Source organism: Magnolia sinica, chromosome 12 (genome assembly GCF_029962835.1).
Source record: "Magnolia sinica isolate HGM2019 chromosome 12, MsV1, whole genome shotgun sequence".
Taxonomy (NCBI): domain Eukaryota; kingdom Viridiplantae; phylum Streptophyta; class Magnoliopsida; order Magnoliales; family Magnoliaceae; genus Magnolia; species Magnolia sinica.
Genome location: NC_080584.1, coordinates 63,252,460 through 63,271,059, shown reverse-complemented (window position 1 = coordinate 63,271,059; position 18,600 = coordinate 63,252,460). Strand labels below are relative to the sequence as shown.

Sequence of the window (18,600 nt, the reverse complement as noted above, 5' to 3'; positions counted from 1 at the left end):
CAGGTAGAGTAGCTAGACTAGGTAATGAAGTGATGTGAACAAGTTTAGTGGGCCCCACCATGATGTATTTTTTGTATCCACACCTTCCATCCATTTGGAGAGATCATTTTAGGGCAATATCCAAAGAACAAGTTAAATCTAAACCTCCAGTGAACCCCAGCACAGAAAACAGTGGGATAGTGACACCCACCATTAAAAACTTCTAAAGGCCACAACAGTTTTAGATCAAGCTGATATTTGTGTTTTCCCTTATTTCATGTCTTTTTTAACTTTTGAATAGGTTGGATTTCAAATAAACATTATGATGGGCCTTAGGATAGTTTCAACGGTGGGAATCACTCTCCCCACTGTTTTCTTTGGTGGGGTCCACTACAGATTTTTATTTGCCTCTTTCTTTGGTTCATAGCCTAAACTGATATCTAAAAATGGATGGATGGTGTGGATATAACACATGCATTATAGTGGGGCCCACAGAACTTGGTGACGTCACTTCAGTAGCCGACTCGCTACTCAACTTGTCAGTATCTAATCCGTGTCTCGGCAACATAGGCTGTAAGCATTTTGTGCATAGCACGTCAACAGAGCAGCTTACAGCTGGTGTAGATACATGTCGTGTAAAGACGAACGGAGACGCGCCTCAAGCTCTAAGTTGTACGAACAACTCAAATGAGATCAAAATTACATGGGCCTCACAATGATGTATTTATTATATCTATACCGTTTATACATCTTTTCGTGATCATTCTATAGCATGTGAAAAAAACGAATCATATCTAAAGCTCAAATGGACCACACCAAAAATATCAACGAGGAAAATGATTTTCACCGTTAAAAAATTTATAGGGCCCACCATAACATTTATTTTCCATCTAATCTGTTAATAAGGTTAAAAATACATGGATGAAGAGGAAAAACAAATTTGATATTAATTCGAAGCTTCCGTAATCTCCAAAAGGGTTTCAATGGTAAACGTTCAATTCCCCACTATTTTTTGCAGTATGGTCCAACTGATCTTTAGATATGTCTTATTTTTCGGCTCAAGCCTTAAGACGAACTCTACAAATGGATGGATGGTTTGGATATAACACATACCTCATAGTTTGACCCATAGACCCAACCCAATCCGAATCGTACCCAACCCGATTCGACTCGGTTTCTTTAACACCCCACACCTCTGGTACACGGGTGTTACCATTTAAAACCTACATCAATGAGATCTAAAGTCAATTGACAAATAACTTGAACTCAACGTATGCAGGATGGGCCTTCCATTCATCATTGAAGCAGTCCATCAGAGGCCTTGGGAGCGGAGTTGAACTCTACATCAATCAGGAGGGTAAGCTTAACTAAACACTCCAAGTTAAAACAACTTATAGATTACCTAATTGAAGGATATTGGGACAATGCACTTATGATCAACCCTGGAGGGTTAGCTAGAGGTCAACCAAGCAATCATCGTGTCCTAAACCCCCATTTAACCGTTGAAACCCATTTTCGAGCCAATCCAACCACTCAGTTAGAGTGCATTGACCCATGAAACTTTGGGATGTCTGATACGGCCCACCTGGGCCTCACCTCTGCCTCATACTGGGCTAAGACCCCTAGGGGGGCTCCTAAGGCGAATGAACAGAGTGGATTGATCACAAACATCATGGTGGACCCCACACAAGGTGCGAGTGCACCGTCGGGCCAAACAGGTCAAACCAGCACTGACCTGACCCATCTCGAAAAATCAAGATTTCTCTAGCCCGTTTGATTTTTTTAAATCTAACGGACGTTAGCTCTCAAGATGGCCCACCCTGGCCACTAACTGACTGATCCGCACCGTCCATCAGACTCATGGGGCCTGGACAACCAAAATCGTATAGTCTGTTCAAACCCCATGCAAAGGGATAGGGATTCGATATCGGAATCGATCAAGAATGCATGAATGGCTAAGATCATCAAATGGTGGACCAACAGGGGGCCACATGAGTGACCCATGATCGAATTGGCCAGGCAATCCTAGCCATCCACTCACCATGAGAGAGCACGTTCTCTCACTGCCAAAAATAGACGGGCAAACCGTCTACAGCAAGGAAAGCAAAAAAAAAGTTTTTGCCCTTTTGGGAAATGGGTGCTAGCACTGTTCTGGCCTTTCCCTGGGCCACGTGGAACAATCCTAGGCCCTCACCTTAGGGCAGTACGAGATAAAGGAGAGAAATGCTCCATCTCTTAAGAAAGTGACGGGTATTAGAATATCTAGTGAGATATTCCGAAACGCACGTAAAAGGCCCAAAAAGTGGGCTCTGCAGTGATCAGTAGTCCCATTTGGTCCGCTCAAATGGACCAGATCATACTGAAATACCTTAAAGGATAATTTGTCATTAATGGCCACTTCATCTTCTCTGTTAACCCATCTGACCCATGATCACGAGATAGACCCCACCAGGGTTGAAAGCTTACTTTCCAGGTGGGTCATTGCAGTGGGAATCCATCCTTAGGTTCAGATGGACCCCATGCATTATGGATTTTCGAAGATGGCCCTTGCAGGAGACATTTTCTTCCTAACCGTTGTACGTCTCTCTCCCATGTCTATAAAAGAGTCATTATTGCCCTCAGGATTCACACTAGAGCTAGAAAGAGAGAAAAGCAAAAGAAATAGAGAGAGAGAGTGGTCGGGTGCGACCGAGTGGACTCAATGCCACACTGCACCAACTCAACCCGCACAAGATCGGACCAAGTTGGGTTAGTGCAGATCTACGGCACCACAGTAGAGAGGAAGTAAGGGACATCTAAAGAGAGAAAAGAGAAAAGAAATAGAGAGAGAGAGAGAGAAGTGAGGGCGGGTGTGTGTGTTGCTTCGCTCCAAATCGCTCGATTGAGTTCAAGCCACATTCGAGTCAACCCCAAGTTATTCCTTACCCTTCCATCTTCATCCGGCTATGGTTATTATAGCTAAGACCATTGCTGAAACCAGCCTACATTCTGAACTGAAATCGGTCCAGAAGGGTGGACTAAAAGCACTCCTTAGTTGAGCTGAAAGCAGGCCGAGATCAGGCCATGCAATGAGTAGAAGATAAGCCTTTAAGTGGGCCATGAACCTGAGCTGGGCCAGGCCATGCAATGAGCAGCACGAGCTGGGCCAAGCCAAGCAGACAACCCAGCCTCACCCTTGAGCCAAGCACCATAGTGGGCCTCACCTTAAATCTGGTGGGCCACGTTCAAGTCAGCCCAGCGGGCCGCACTCTGCACAGCATGGTGGGCCGCACCCTGCATGATGCTGGTGGGCCACACTCAGTTCGATACGGGCCCAGGCACTAGGTTTGGCCTAGTCTAGGCCTAGTTCGGGCCTTGGGCAGGGACATTTAAGGCCTAGCCCAGGCCTCATTGATCAGGCCATAATTGGTGGGCCTGGTCACCTTGGAACGGGCCCAAATTCCCACATTATAAATCCTTATAAAACCCCACACAATTGTAATGGTTTGGACAGTTTAGAAGGGCTTGCATAATACCTATCTGATGAATCGGAAATGACCGTAGGAAATTATTAAGAAATATCGGGCCACAAGATGACCACAAGAACTTGAATCAGAGAAAATACTACAATCCTATAGGTGATGACTTCTCCCTTTGATCTTTCCATGTCTAAACTGGACTAAGGATGACTTTTATTTTAACTACGAACAATGACCCATAAATGGATTATCTTTCAATAGTTTACTTGTATGTTGTACCATAAGTGTCTTGATCATTGGATAGTTTACTTGAATTCATGTCTTAGAAATGATTAAGCCATCCGATTAGTTATTCAAAATTGAAAAGAATACTTAATTAGTTTACTTAATCAAATATCTTAGAAGTGATTGGAATACTTGATTAGCTTAACTTAAAAGCATGCCTTAGATTTATTAAAACACTTGATTAGTTTGCTTAAGCACATGTTCTAAGAATTGATTGACTAGTTACTTAAGTATATGAATCACTTGATTGGCTTCCTTGAGATACATGCTTTAGAAATTGATAAGTTATGAACACATGACTCTTAAATTATATGTATACATGAGTTTTACTTTAAGTATTGAATCATGCCTGAATCTCCATGTCACACCCTCATATGATTGTAGTGGTTGCAAGTCACATATTATTTGAAATCTCTCTATGGAAACCTCTATTTAAAGAGAGTTCATACTTAGGATGTAAAAGAATGGATTGTGGTAAGATTAGACCCTCAACATGGAAGTTATAGTTAGTGGCAGTTTAATTCATGAGATTTATCACCTATGGAGTGATTCCACCTACCTGACTATGGAATAACCTTTTCAACGTTTGTTATTACCATTGTTTACTCACATTTGAATCATATGTACCGTCTCACTTTAATCGCTTTATTTAATATTTTCAATACTTCATTTCTAGTTAGCATACGAAGGTAGTTCCATTACATTGAGAGTTGATTAACCACGTGTTGATGAGTTCTATACACACTCTAAGGTGGTAGACTCATGGGCCGGGGATAGTGGAATGGGACACTATACCCAAGCTATCGGCATACGCTGGGTGACAAGCCCTCCATAGTGACCTTAAGTTCTATTAAACCGGCTGATTGTAATTAGACTAATAATGGCTTGGCTAATCATGCATACATGGCATATTTATCTACGTACATGATTTATGATAGGTAGTCGTTATGCGGTGCATGATGTACGCACATGATGTGCTTCGCTAATGGCCAACCTTTGCATGGGTGACGAGCCCAACTTCTGAATGGATGAGCATCCCCGGGTCGATGATACATTCATGCATCCATGCATATAATATGACTGCATTTGCTATGTTTTATTTGTCTGGATGTTTTGGTGTTATTTCTTGTCTAGGGCGGCGATGTGTAACCTTGAGGGGAAATCACACTGAGCTGGACACTCATTCATCAATGTTCAACCGTACATAGGATACAAGTGCAAGAATAGACGAATACGCAGCAGATCTCGAGATTGTCGTGGTTGCAACGGAGGAAAAGTTGTACAAGGAGGAGCCATACCAAGAAGCAGCTGCATACTTTAGGCTGTACTAGTAGATTTAGTTAGGCTGTACTAGTAGATTTAGTTGTTAGAAGTTTATTACTTCGAACATTTTAATTTGAGGTTTTGTATTTGGGCCCCAGCTGAGTGGGTCCGGATATTGTTCTTATTTTAGTTATACTTATGCTACGCTTGATTCTCGCTATCTGCACTTTGATCTTATATTGATTGCCACTTAATAATCTGTTAACTCTCGGATTTGAGATAGCCTGGGATACAGTCACGATTGGTATTAAAGCGGAGTCTGAGATAGCCTGACTTTGGGGATCAACATACAAAATCCTTAAGGGAATAACTTAGAGGAAACTTAGGAATTTTCCCTTAGGAAGTAGCTAGGATGAACAAACATAGAAACAAAATACTTAAGGCCCCTCAGATATTAGTAGAATAAACAATTGAACCTATGAAGAAACTTCCCCTAGCTATGAGGAATTTAGAATATAAATTGAAGTCTTAGGTCTCCTAAAAAAGAACTTAGGATCTCTTAGGAAACGATAAGTTAGTTGTCTGAATCTAGAAACAGAAACTTTAAGTTCCCTTGAAATTGCAACCAGGGGTATTGGTTAGGCTTAGGAACTAAACTTGTATGCCATGCGGTAGGCGAGATAACAAGACCTCGACTAAAAGCACTTTTCCCAATACCTGAACTATGAAATTTTGACCTCATAGGAAGCCATGCCACTTGTGCTATGATCACAACGGACCTGTACGGTCGACATACACCCCCTTCCGTCAACCGAGCGCCAGCAGGGGTGCAGCCCTGTCTATACGCTAGGACTTCCGCCCGGAGTGGCGAATATGGATACAGGATCTGAAGCTGTGGGAGATTCTCCTTCCCCTCAGGTTATATTCCATCAGGGTTGCCCTCACAGTATTTCGAACAGAGGATGCCTTCAGCTAATGCGCCGACAGATTCATTGACAAGGGCCGCAGCCTTTGCAGCCTTTGCGAGATGGTTGTTGTTATGCAGTAGCAGGAGGATACGTTTACACAACAACAGCAAGATGTGCACGTGCTGATGATGGAGACTCTTCGGGATAGGGACCGTAGGGCGGCATCCCAAGACAGAGATGTCAGGGGCGCAGAAGTGTTCGATCGCTTCTAGAGGCTCCGGCCACTGACCTTCGAGAGAGCACCTAACCCAGTTTAGGAGGAACATTGGTTGGCGAGGGTCGCCAAGATGATAAGGCCGTTAGAGTGCTCAAATGCCCAGATGGTCAGTCCAGCCACGTACTTGCTTGAAGGGGAGGCCGAGAATTGGTGAGAAAGTGTGTAGAGAAGCGTGCCAGCTAGGTACACTTGGATGTGAGCCGGCTTCAGGATGAAGTTCCTGGAGAAATACTTCCCGCGATCGTGCCGAAATGAGAAGATCATGCAATTCCTGAAGCTAGAGCAAGGGAACTTGATTGTCGCCCAGTACGAGGCGTGATTTGATGAGCTTTACCGATACATACCCAAGGGCCTTGAAGAAGAGGAGTATAAGCTGCAGAAATTTAAGGAGGGACTCAAGCCTGAGATACAGTCACGATTGTGCGCATGGGATTTCGGGGACTTCCCGAAATTAATGGATAAGGTGATGAGGGTCGAGAAGGACTTTGAGCGCACCATCAGGTCATGCCCCCCAGTTCGAGATGCTCTGGTCAAACAGAGAGAGGCTCCTCCTACCCCGCCTATTCCAGCAGGGAGGTTCAGGTTGCTACCTACGCGAGCTCCGCCCATGCCCCCCGGCAGGAACTGTGACTACTAGGCAGAGCAAACCACATTGCCCAGAACTGCCACAAGAGGATGAGAGATGAGGGTATTCCACTATCGGCGAACCGTCCCCAGCAGAACCAGATAGCAGTCAGGGCATCACCCAGGCCCCAACAGCCCAGACAGGGACCCCCAGCTCAATAGAGGGCTCCCTCGGCTTGAGTGTACACAGTGTCGCTACCGAGGCTGAAGAGGACCCCCTCCAGACTATTCATAGTACCGCTCACATTAATGGTACCCCTGTACTCACCTTGTTTGATTCTAGTGCAACTCTATCTTTCATTGATTCTGTTATTGCATCTAGACTAGAACTGAACACAACTCAAATGCATGCCCCCTTAGTCGTAACATCCCATATGGGTAAATTCACGAAAATAAACAAGGTATATAAAGCATGTCCCATCACTCTCACCAATCGCGAAGTAACTGTGGACCTGATCGTCATGCCCGTCAGACAGTTTGACGTCATACTTGGGATGGACTGGCTTACGTGGGTACGCATAGTCGTGGACTGTCATGATAAAGCAATTACTACATCCGTCCCTAGGCAGGCCTCCTTCACCCTGAAGGGGAGGGGCAGGCACGAGATGTTCGAGAGCTTACAGACTGATATTTGTTTTTCCCTTCCATCCAAGGCTGCCTGACCTTATGAAATGGTTGGATTGCACAAAAAAGAACATCAAGGTAGGCTCTAGGAAGGTTTTAACATTGGACGTCATCTGCACCGCTCTATATAGTTTGGTCTTCTTGAGCTTTGAATCTGACTAATTTTTAAGCTCATTCCCTAAAATGATCTCACCAAATGGATGGACGATGTGGATATAGTATATACATCAGGGTGGGGCCCATAAAACTCACTGGTGTGAACACGGCCAAAGTTAGTGGTGTTGTGCACACCATGCAATCCACTTAGAAAGAAGATACGTAAGGTGAAGTGGATTCTTTGTGGGTGTTAGCCTTCCCATGGGTCCCACCTTGATGAATTTTTGTATATCCATGCCGTCCATCCATCTTTCCAGCCCATTTTAGAATGTCATCCCACAAATTAAGCAGATCCAAAACTTAGGTGGACCACACATGAGGAAAAAGGGTGATTGAACTCCTACCATTAAAAACCTTGATACGACCCACAATAATGTTTATTTTTCATCCAACCTATTGATAAGGTCAAAAAGAACTAGATGGAGGGAAATAGTGAGGATTGAACATCCAGACCATCCAAATTGTGGGTCCCATTTTGGATTGATTATATACTGAAATGACTCTTATCTAGCATTTTTAGCCATCCAATTAATGGACATTAAATACACTGAGGGTCAGATTAGGACGTTGCATTATAGTGGAGTAGATGAGATGGAATAGAATTTAAGGTAATGGATGGACTGTTAGTGGTTCCACAGGATTGCAATAGCCCGGGATGTTTTGGGAAATGTGTTTGGATAGGTCATGGGATTCCCCCATCCTCTGGTTGTAAACCGTGGGAGTGTTTAGAAATGCAAATAATGTTGCTACTCCCATGCATGTTTGGTGTAACAATGGGCATTCTTAGCACTCATGTCACGCCACAAACTCGGAAACCGGGCTCACAAAATTTTCGATCGCCGAATCCGGTGTCGACAGCCTCCGTAGTACCCCATTCTCAGCTCCCAGCGTGCATATGCCAGATTCCGATCCTGGGATCCTACAAGGAGGATTTTCAGTATGATTTTTTTTTGTATGGAGCATAACCACAAGTTTACCTAAATCATAAAGGCAACATCATCATCACATAAAAATAAATGAAAAGGGAGGGAGAGAGAGAGAGAGAAAAGGACACGTGATGATGGAGGGACCCCGATACTATGGGCCCTCCCTTCCATGATTTACAACATACATCAAGTGGGTCCCATTACATGTGGGCCCACCGATCAAAGTCAAAGGTGGAGATCCTTTCTCCACCAATGCAATGGTCTAGATGACCCTATTCATGTAAGGAAAACAAGCATCATAATGGGGTGCATGGAGAATGGCCCCACCATTGAATGATCATGAGAATCATGGTCGGCCATTGGCCACACCTAGGGTCCAAAATGAGATCCATACCATCAATCGGTAGGCCTCACTTGGCCCTTCATAAAAAAAAAAAAAGAAATCTAGGCCTAATAGAGCACCCACCGTTGATCTTCTCGGTCCGTTGGAACGCCAATCTCCTTGTGCTTCACTTTGATGGAGGGAGATGAGGTTTGAATGACTAGTATGAAGGTTAAAGGGATGAGAAAGTGGGCCACCAAAAATTACTTTCTCTCACATGGAAGAGCTTGGACGTGAGCTCATTTGGTTGCTTGGATTTTGTGAAGAGAAAGAGAGAGAGGGGGGGTAGTTGAAAGAGAAGTGATGGGAGATGGGTGATGGATGTGAGTGATGGGTGAGGTGATGGATTGGTTGACTTTGGGTTTGCTTGACTTATGGAGAAAGAAAGCATGAGTTGCTTTGTACTTGACATGAGGTGATTGATGGGATTGATTGATGGGATTGATTTGACATGTTGTAGAGATTCTCTTGGGATTGCAAACACGCGGCGTTTCTTCGAAATAAACACCGGCTCACATCTTCCTACCAGGGTATCGGATCGGTGCATAAGATGCGGCGTTGGAACCATGGCGACGGTGCGGTCGCAATGATACAAGTCTCGAGTCGAGCCGACTCTGATATACAAGACACGACTCAAGATCACGCGCAACTGCTGTCTACGCGTCACAGGTCGTCGGAATTCGACCGGGAGGACTGCGGAAGCCTACGGAACAGTATGGGCTAGGATACGGGTCTTACAACACATGTTTCCCACGGTATGGCCTGCTTCAGCCTTAGATCTCACTTCATTATGGGTCAATTCTCTATACCATAAGGACTTAACATGCAGAATATGTGGATTGAAGTTGTAAATCACAGTGGGCCACCTATGAGGTGAGGTAAGTAGCTTACCAGCTCCTCTAGGTCACCAATACCAACTGCCCATTTTTCTTGGTGACTTTAATTGGCTAATGACACTGCCAGCTAGATCCATGGCTAGTAATCGGTGCCCATCTGGTTATCCCATCAACGTTGATTTCTGTCCACAATTACATTCATTTCATAACTCACTTTTGTATTAAATCAAAACGATCAAATGCCAAGGAACGTCATGCATCAAGTTTGCATACCATAACGAAGTTTAAGTGGAGTTTATTAACTGCAATGGATACCCACCGACTATACTTAGAGTTTAATAATAATACATGAAATGAAGAAAATAACCACGACCCCATTACAAATGCAGTTACTCTCTCCCCAACAGACATGGAGGTACCATCAGTTGGCGTAGCCCTAAAAACCCTGACTTGGGTCATCTGTTGGGTCGACGAAGTTGACGTCCTCTATGTGTTAACCTCATCATAACATGAGGCTACAAATCCCACATTATTTCCTCGTCGTATACCTGGTTAAGCAGTTCTATTGCTGAAGTGTTTGTCCCAATAAGTAGACGCTTCTTTCCAATTTTTGAAGGCTCAATGTTTACTGCCGTTGTAGCCTTCAACTTCCACTCTAGCCTCATCCCAAGAAAGATATATGCCCGGTTGGCAACCAATGAGTACGACATAATATTTTTTTCCCCATTTGCATTGACATGTCCATCATGGAAGTATAATGAGAACATACAAATCGTAAATATATAGTTTTGTTTGTAATTCAATAAATATATAAATGAAGTGCATATCCAAATTTATAGAAAAATAAATGAATAGAATTATAAATGAATGTATCGAAATATAAAAATGTAATTGAATATAAATGCATATAAATATAAGTAAAATAGTACCCAACCGCAGGGGAAGAATAGTGTGCTATCTAAATGTATAGAAATAGTTAGGAATACATACCCATTTGATCCACATGGAAGTATGTGGTCCCATCTTATCAAATATAAGGGGGGTTGTAGGAAAGTGTGAATAACACACAATTTAGCATTTTCTCCAACCATAATATCATCAATTTTTATCTCCTATCATTTGATCTAAAAACTGTAAGAAATAGTTGAAGGTTATTACATTTCCATAATATTCTTCGGCCAATCCTATGTTAGGTATGTACTGTATACCAAAATCATGTAAATCAAAAACCATACAAAATAGAGAAAGTTATTACATGTCCATCAACACCAAAGTTTAACAAACAGGGCACAATCCTCATCAACTAGAACCAACACCTACATCACTGAACTTATCGCGAAGTGTTTTCTTTAACCAATCGACATGTCACTCAGGTCGAAGACTGACAAAGAAGGATGCGAGCTTCTCATAACTACTTAAGAGATGACCAACATCGATGAACTCAGAGTTGGTCAGCCATTGCACCTCTTCGAGGATATTAATACTTTGCTAGTTCAATTTACTTTTTTGTCAAGTCCAAAATCACGCATTACCTCCATAACATTCTTAAAAGACATACCAAGTACATCACAGGGACGAGGAGGCTGCATTTATTTCTTTGAACTACTCTCACCATAATTATTATCAGAATCTGAAATATGATTGGGAGTGCGACAAAACACTCGATTTTCCATAGATGGAGTGTCTAATGAAAATTGATTATTCCCTATTGAGTCCCCCAAATTATCCTCAGAGAAGTAAACAGTATTGTCAACATCATCATCAAGGTCCATCCATGCTTCATTCAGATCTCATTGAATCCGAGAGGAGGATGTAGCCATACTCATACTTCCTTATACATAACGTCCTATAACGTAATCAGATCCGACGATAACCGCTAAGTCATCCATTCTCTTGATTTTTTTGCCTCAAAGTCTTTTAATGTGCGAGTGAGACTACAACAAATGACCACTTATAAGTGAGCAAAGAGTAGTATTTTTAGTAATTCATTAACATATGGAAGTCCACTAGATTGTAATGCATGTGTAACTTTTGAAAATCTTACCCTTACATACTCTTCTCATACCTCGTCAAGTGCCGTAACAACCATTCACTCATTATCTTATCCAAAGCCGTTGGCGGTGAGTATATCTCTCACGTTATTATGTTCTCTCTTGTGATACCTTAACCGATTCTACACGTTTTGCCAATTGACAACAACCTGTGTATGTTTCGTCACCTCTTCAGCAGTTGTTTGGTGTGCTTCTCTCTTGAAGCCATTGTCAGCTTTGCGTCCTAATGCAATTTGCTTGAGCAACGTGTCAAACAGTACTTGATCCATTGGTTTACTCCATTTGATTTTTACTGCTCGGGACAGAGGCTCTACAAGAGATTTCACGGTCTTTTCCCATGGTGAACATCGAGTTAGGAGCACTGGAGTTTTAACTAGCGATTGTGTCGGTGTCGATACATCATTTGTCCAGAAGTTCAACATTCCATCTACACATATGACAAACAATTATAGACGAAGCTTATCTAATGTCAACACACCAGGTTACAATGTACATGATGATAACAAAAGAATGAAATTAGATGTACAGGCTGAATTCTAGTCATTAACTTTTAGAAATAGTTCCCTATTAACGCATACTTGGCATTATATAAAACAAAATAGTTCATATTTTGGAAAAGTAATTGCAAATAAGAATTAAGTAGAATGCAGCTATCTAGTCCTACTATTCTGTTGGGCATCTGCCTACATTCGTTTACCAATATCCTCGCATGCTCTAATCCGTGCTTCTTTCTCCCGTTGAGTAACTCGAAGCAACTATTGCCTCTCATTATTTGTCAATACCTTATGAGGTATTGGGTTACTCTCCATGCCAACCAAAGGTATACCAACATCATGTAGATCTTGATAAGATTCAGTATCTGATCATATAAAATTATGTAACACACAGCAAGCTATCATAATTTTCACTTATGTTTGGAATGGATACTACATCGTCGTCTTCAATATGGGAAATCTCCCCTTCATTACGCCAAAACAATATTCGATAGCATTCCGCAATTTTCCATGTCGATAGTTAAACAACTCCTTCATGTTCGCAGGCGCTCTCTCTGATCGATATTCTTGCAACTGGTATCGAACCTAATGGTATGGAGCCATAAATCCTGGTGAATGAGCATATCCAACGTTGACAACATATTGTTTTCCTACACATTTGAATGAATGTTGTATTAATCGGACCATCGAATCATTCATTAATATTAATATGGGAAGGACAACGTTCAAATCAACGGGTACCAATTGGGACTATTAAGGAATCATCAGTTCGGCTCAAAGCGTTATGTAGCGCCCTCGCAATTGAAGCAGAACCTTCCTCACTAGCTAATACATATAAAATTTTTATATCAAATGAACAGGCTGCAAGTACATTTTAAGACATGACCTCTTTCCTGTTACGGAAGCTCGCATGTTCGATTGCTTGTACATAAGTAGGAATGTATGTCCCATCAATTGCATCGATACAGTCCTAAATACATTTTGTCAAATTTCATTTAGGGGAAGACTTGAAAATAGAAGTATATGAACAACGATATATAGAAAAAAGCCTTCATTGAAAATGATATCTGAAAGTATGCAGCCCAATTTAAATTTATTTGAATCTCATAGGGCGTTTCTTATCCAAGCTATTTAACGTACTCAGGGTATAACGATACGAAGTCATCTAGTACACAATGAAAGTGACGACTAACGTACTGCTCCCTATATCACGTTTTGTGGTTGTAGGATGTTTATGACACCCTCTTATGGTTCCTTTCCTCATGCTAGTGTTGAATCCTACGTTGGACTCATCATGGGAGGCCGAGTTGAAGGATATAAGCGAATAGAAATTCTTATAAGCTATGTTTCCGCCCTACCTGCAAACTCAACTGTTTTATCCACGATCTTGATTGGGTGCATCTGAACTTAGTCTTGAATTATCAATCGTAATCCACCTATAAACCAGCGACCTTCTGCAATTTGGTCTTCAACGTGTCATTCCGCGTTGCCAACCCCTGGAATTCTTTGGTGTAATCTATAATGGTTTGATTCCCATATCGAAAATTTTGGTATTTGATGAGTGTCGAATGTTGCATCTCAGACCCCAGTAATTGCCTGATTTTACGTACATGATAAGGTTTAATGCCATATTTTAATCGTATTTTTATTACAGGATGAAATCAGGAGTGTGTACTGAAAGATGATGTTAAGAACATGGATTTGGCACTCCAACATTACCAAAGCACGGGATGGACTCCAGAGAACCAATAATGAAGATTTTACACGCCTGGGATTGAGGAAAGCAAGGCAAAGGGGCTCGAAAAGGGTCCAGAATGCAAGATCACATGTTTCCCGCCATCCGATCAACTCGAAACTTCATACACGGGATGAGGGCCGTAAATTAACCGTAAATATTAAATTTCAGCCATAGAAGATCTCAGGAAGTGGTCCAAGGGCCAGATCAGCCCCTTAATTCATTAAGTGGGGCCCGTTGGATATCTGGATATACATCAATTTTGGTCCTGACGGTGGAAATAATATGAGAAAAAGGATAGACGGTGCAGATTTCTCAAAAACATTACAGTGGGCCCTGTGTATGCAGAGTGTGCATCGTGCACACTTGCACCAGCTGCGCACCGCACCGCCAGGACGGTCAGCGCCAGCGCTGACCCGCGCTTCTTCGTCGAAAACGGCAGAGTCGTCCAGCGTCTCCGCAAGCCGACCGCGGTCGTCGGCTGTGGGGCCCATCTAGTGTCCAAATGGACAATCCAAACCGTCCATCCGCTTCCTGGGGCCGATATTATCATCGCCTAGATGTCCGTTTGGTTCCATGCATGTGTACGGACGTTGACTGCTGAAAAACGCAAAATGAACGGTGAGTTCAAAACTCTGTGGGCCACCGCAACTCTAACTTGAAATTGGGCATTCCTAGCCGTTTTTTCATCCTCCATGCAATGGACGGAGTAGATTATTGAAATAATTATCAAAATGGGTCCCACCATTGCCGCAGCAGCGGGTTTCGCGTCCGTGTAACGGACGGTCGCTGTCCGTTTTTGCGAAGGATTGTGGGCCCCGTACGTCACCCGTACGGCCTATCCGAGCCGTCCATCGTGTAGAGGGCTTCGAGAGCTTCAAAACCATGTTGATATTCTTTGCCCATGCGTACACACGTGTGCGGTACGGAGGCCAAAAGTAGACTGCCCCGGGACGTTCAAAACTGAGTTTTTTTTGAGATTTCTTCTGTGGGCCGCGCTAATGGATCTTCAAAACCACCCATTCTTAACTGAAATTTCGTCCTGAATCCAATAGACGGGGTGGATTTTCCAGAAAATACCTCTATGGGGCCCACCGATCACGGCTGCGAAAAATTACACTTCGAGTCCTTCTACGACTCTGCCACCGACCCCAGCCATCCAGCAGCTATAAAAGGGGAGTTTTGGACGTGGGAAAGGCATTCAGAACCAGGGGATTCCAGATCTGAAGCAAGGGAGAGAAGAAAGAGAAGAAAGAGAAGAAAGAAGAGAGAGAGAGATTGTTTGGTTTGACATTTTTTTTATGAATTTTATTTAATATTTTTTTATGGATTTTATGGGTCACTAATCTCTCAGCTAGGGCTGAGATGAAGCCCCTAATTTGATTAGCTCTTGTATTGGTTGATTTACTTTGAATTTCAATTAATTTGTTTCTTTCTTTAAGTGGGCTTTATGGGTTTAAATTCTATACTTCTCCATCTATGAACTTGATTAAAGTATATATATGGATGTTGTTTGGATGCTTATTATAGGTGCTTGTGTCTGCTCAAGAACAGGTTTCCTATAAAGGAAGAAACAGGGTGCTTTAATGAACTATACATTCCATGTACCCGACCAAGGACATGGGATGTGTTATTCATGGCATTGCTTAAAGGAATTAGACATTCTGTATGCCCGATTAAGGACACAGATTGTGCTTTCTCTATTTAAGTGGTATCAATCTAGATCAAGGTGAATCAACAAACAAAACAAGGGTTAGGATAATTAGGGGTGGATTCGAAAGTCCTAGTGCTCTCTTTCTGATTGAATTTTCTTCCCTGTTCTTAATTAGTTGTTTTTCATAAAATTGTGCTTAGTAATTCATACCATTATTTGTTGGATTAGTTAAGGAGAATCATAGATTTGAATTGTGACGACCAGTCCTCGTGGGAACGATCTCGTAATACGTACCGTATCTACATCTGATTCGTATACTTGCGAGTTTAAAAATCATTTAAATCATGTTGGTTTTAGTAAAACATCAAGTTTTTGGCGCCGTTGCCGGGGACTGTTTCGTTCCAAATTGAATTTGGGATTCTCTCTTATCATAATTCATAGCTTAGGATTTTTTTTAACTTAGAGTTCTTTTCTTGATTTTAGAAACTAACCTATTTCCTGTTTTGTAGGGACCTGACATAAACTACTAATTTGGTAATCTCTTTCCAAATTTTCTATTTTTTTTCTAATTTCTATTTTTAGAATTAAGGTTTTAGTTTTTTTAGAAGTTTCTATTTCTAGGCTATTTTATTTTATTTTTAGAAATTCCCTATTTTCTAATTCTAGATTCTGATTCTTCTTTCAAGTAACTTTCTATTTTCTAGTTTTAGAAATTTTTCCCTTTTTAGAAACTAACTTAGTTTTTTATTTCTAAGATTACAAACTTTCTTTTTCAGAAATTAACCGTTGCTTAGGATTTTTATTTTTTTTTTTCTAACAATATTTTAGGAATTTAATTTATTTTTATTTTCTTTTTGTTTACAGGAATTGAGGAAGGAAGCTGCTAAATAACATTGTCTTCAAAAGGAGGAGCTCCCTATTCTTCAGACATCAATTATCTTCTTTTTCGGGTTCTTTCTTCCCATTCTTATTTACATAGTTTTAACTTGTTTTAGAATCTCATAGTTTCTAGGTCTAGTTTTATTTCTCTTAGGTTGCCTCTTAGTTTAGTTTTCTTTCTTACATTGCAATAACATAGTTTATGCTAGGGCGTAGATCTCTGAATATAGAACTAGCACCGTTTGATCCTGAGATTGAAAGAACAATTCGTGAAAGATTGAGAAATAATCCTATTGAAATGGCGAATGAGACTGAAGTTAAAGCTCTCAAAGATTATTCAGCTCCTGTCCAATTTAATGCGCCTTCATGCATAGTGTTGCCAACCACTACGGCAGCACACTTTGAACTTAAACCTGGAGTCATACAATTGTTGCCATCCTTTTATGGATTGGACAAGGAGGACCCATATCATCATGTGAAAGAATTCTTAAACATTTGCTCCACCTTTAAGTTCCAAAACTTCTCAGACGATTCGATCCGCCTACGCCTGTTTCCTTTTTCTTTGAAGGATAAGGCGAAAGCATGGTTGAATTCTCTAGAAGTTGGATCTATCACTACATGGGACCAACTGTCTAAGAAGTTCTTAAACAAGTTCTTCCCCGTTCACAAAACCAATGCCCTCCGTAGAGAAATTACTAACTTCACACAAAAAGAGGGCGAGCACTTTCATGAATGTTGGGAAAGATGGAAGGACTTGCTTCTTAAATGTCCTCACCATGGTTTTGAGAAGTGGCAACAAGTTCAATACTTCTATGACGGTCTGACACCACAAAACCGTCGCATGGTTGATGCCACCAGTGGAGGGTCATTCATGACCAAAAGTGATGTCGAAGCGTGGAACTTCTTTGAAACCTTGTGCGAAAATTCCCAGCAATGGGATTATTCAAATAGAGGTGACAGAAGTCCCCAAGCACAAAAGAGAGGTGGTATATATGAGATAGGAGTCATGCCAGAGCTGAGCGCCAAGCTTGATAACCTGACAAAGAAAGTTGATGCTCTGGTATTAAATAGTGGACCACCACAAACAGCTCAAGTCGAGGCATATGCCACATGTTCTAGTCCTGCCCATCCTATGCAGTCTTGTCCATCGGGTGCAGCATTCCCAGAACTTCTCTCTGAACAAGTTCATGCTATGAACACTTTTCAAAAACCTGGGAATGATCCTTACTCGAACACATACAACCCAGGGTGGGCTAGACATCCAAATTTCTCTTGGGAAAAAGGACCACAACAAGGAGGACCATCTGGAAATCCTCCCATGCAACCGCACCTCCAAGTTGGCAGTCAACAACCTCAACAGTTTCCACAATATCAACAACTGCCTACACAATCAAGGAAACCATCTCTTGAGGATACACTCCATCTTTTCATGCAGAGTTCTCTCCAATTCCAAAAAGACACCCAACAAACCTTACTGGCCAACCAGCAAAGCTTACATGCAAATGCACAATCCATTGCCAAGCTGGAAGTACAAATGGGTCAACTAGCTGCCACATTGAGTGAGAGAGAGAAGGGCAAGTTCCCTAGCCAACCTGAGGCTAATCCAAAGGGACAGTATGAGATTGGCTCTAATTCCAACTAAGGGCAATATCATGAACAGGCCAAATCGATCACTGCCCTTAGGTCAGGCAAGCAGATCGATAACAGAATAGAGATGCCTGGGGATGAATCAAATTCTAAAACAGAAGATCAAGATGAAGCAGAGAGCCATACCAATGCATCCAAAGTCCAAAAGCTCTCTGACTCTCCAAGAGCCACTAATGTGCCACCTTATGTGCCCAAAGCACCCTTTCCTCAACGTCTGGCACCAATAAAGAAAAGAAATAACTTTGATGAAATCTTGGATGTGTTTCAAAAAGTGCAAGTCAACATCCCGTTGCTTGACGCTATCAAGCAAGTCCCTGCTTACGCTAAGTTTCTTAAAGATTTATGCACTCAAAAACGTAAGCAGAATGTTCATAAGAAAGTCTTCCTTGCAGAGCAGCTCAGCTCCATGATTCAACATAACA

The 18,600-nt window shown here is 41.9% G+C and overlaps 1 non-coding gene across 1 annotated transcript; it reads right to left on the bottom strand.

Annotated features, from left to right (window-relative positions):
- Positions 1–17,207: 17,207 nt before the first annotated feature.
- On the bottom strand, positions 17,208–17,314 carry LOC131222003 (small nucleolar RNA R71). Its single transcript, XR_009159713.1, has one exon. It is a non-coding gene; the product is annotated as a small nucleolar RNA R71 (small nucleolar RNA).
- Between the last annotated feature and the right edge of the window lie 1,286 nt (positions 17,315–18,600).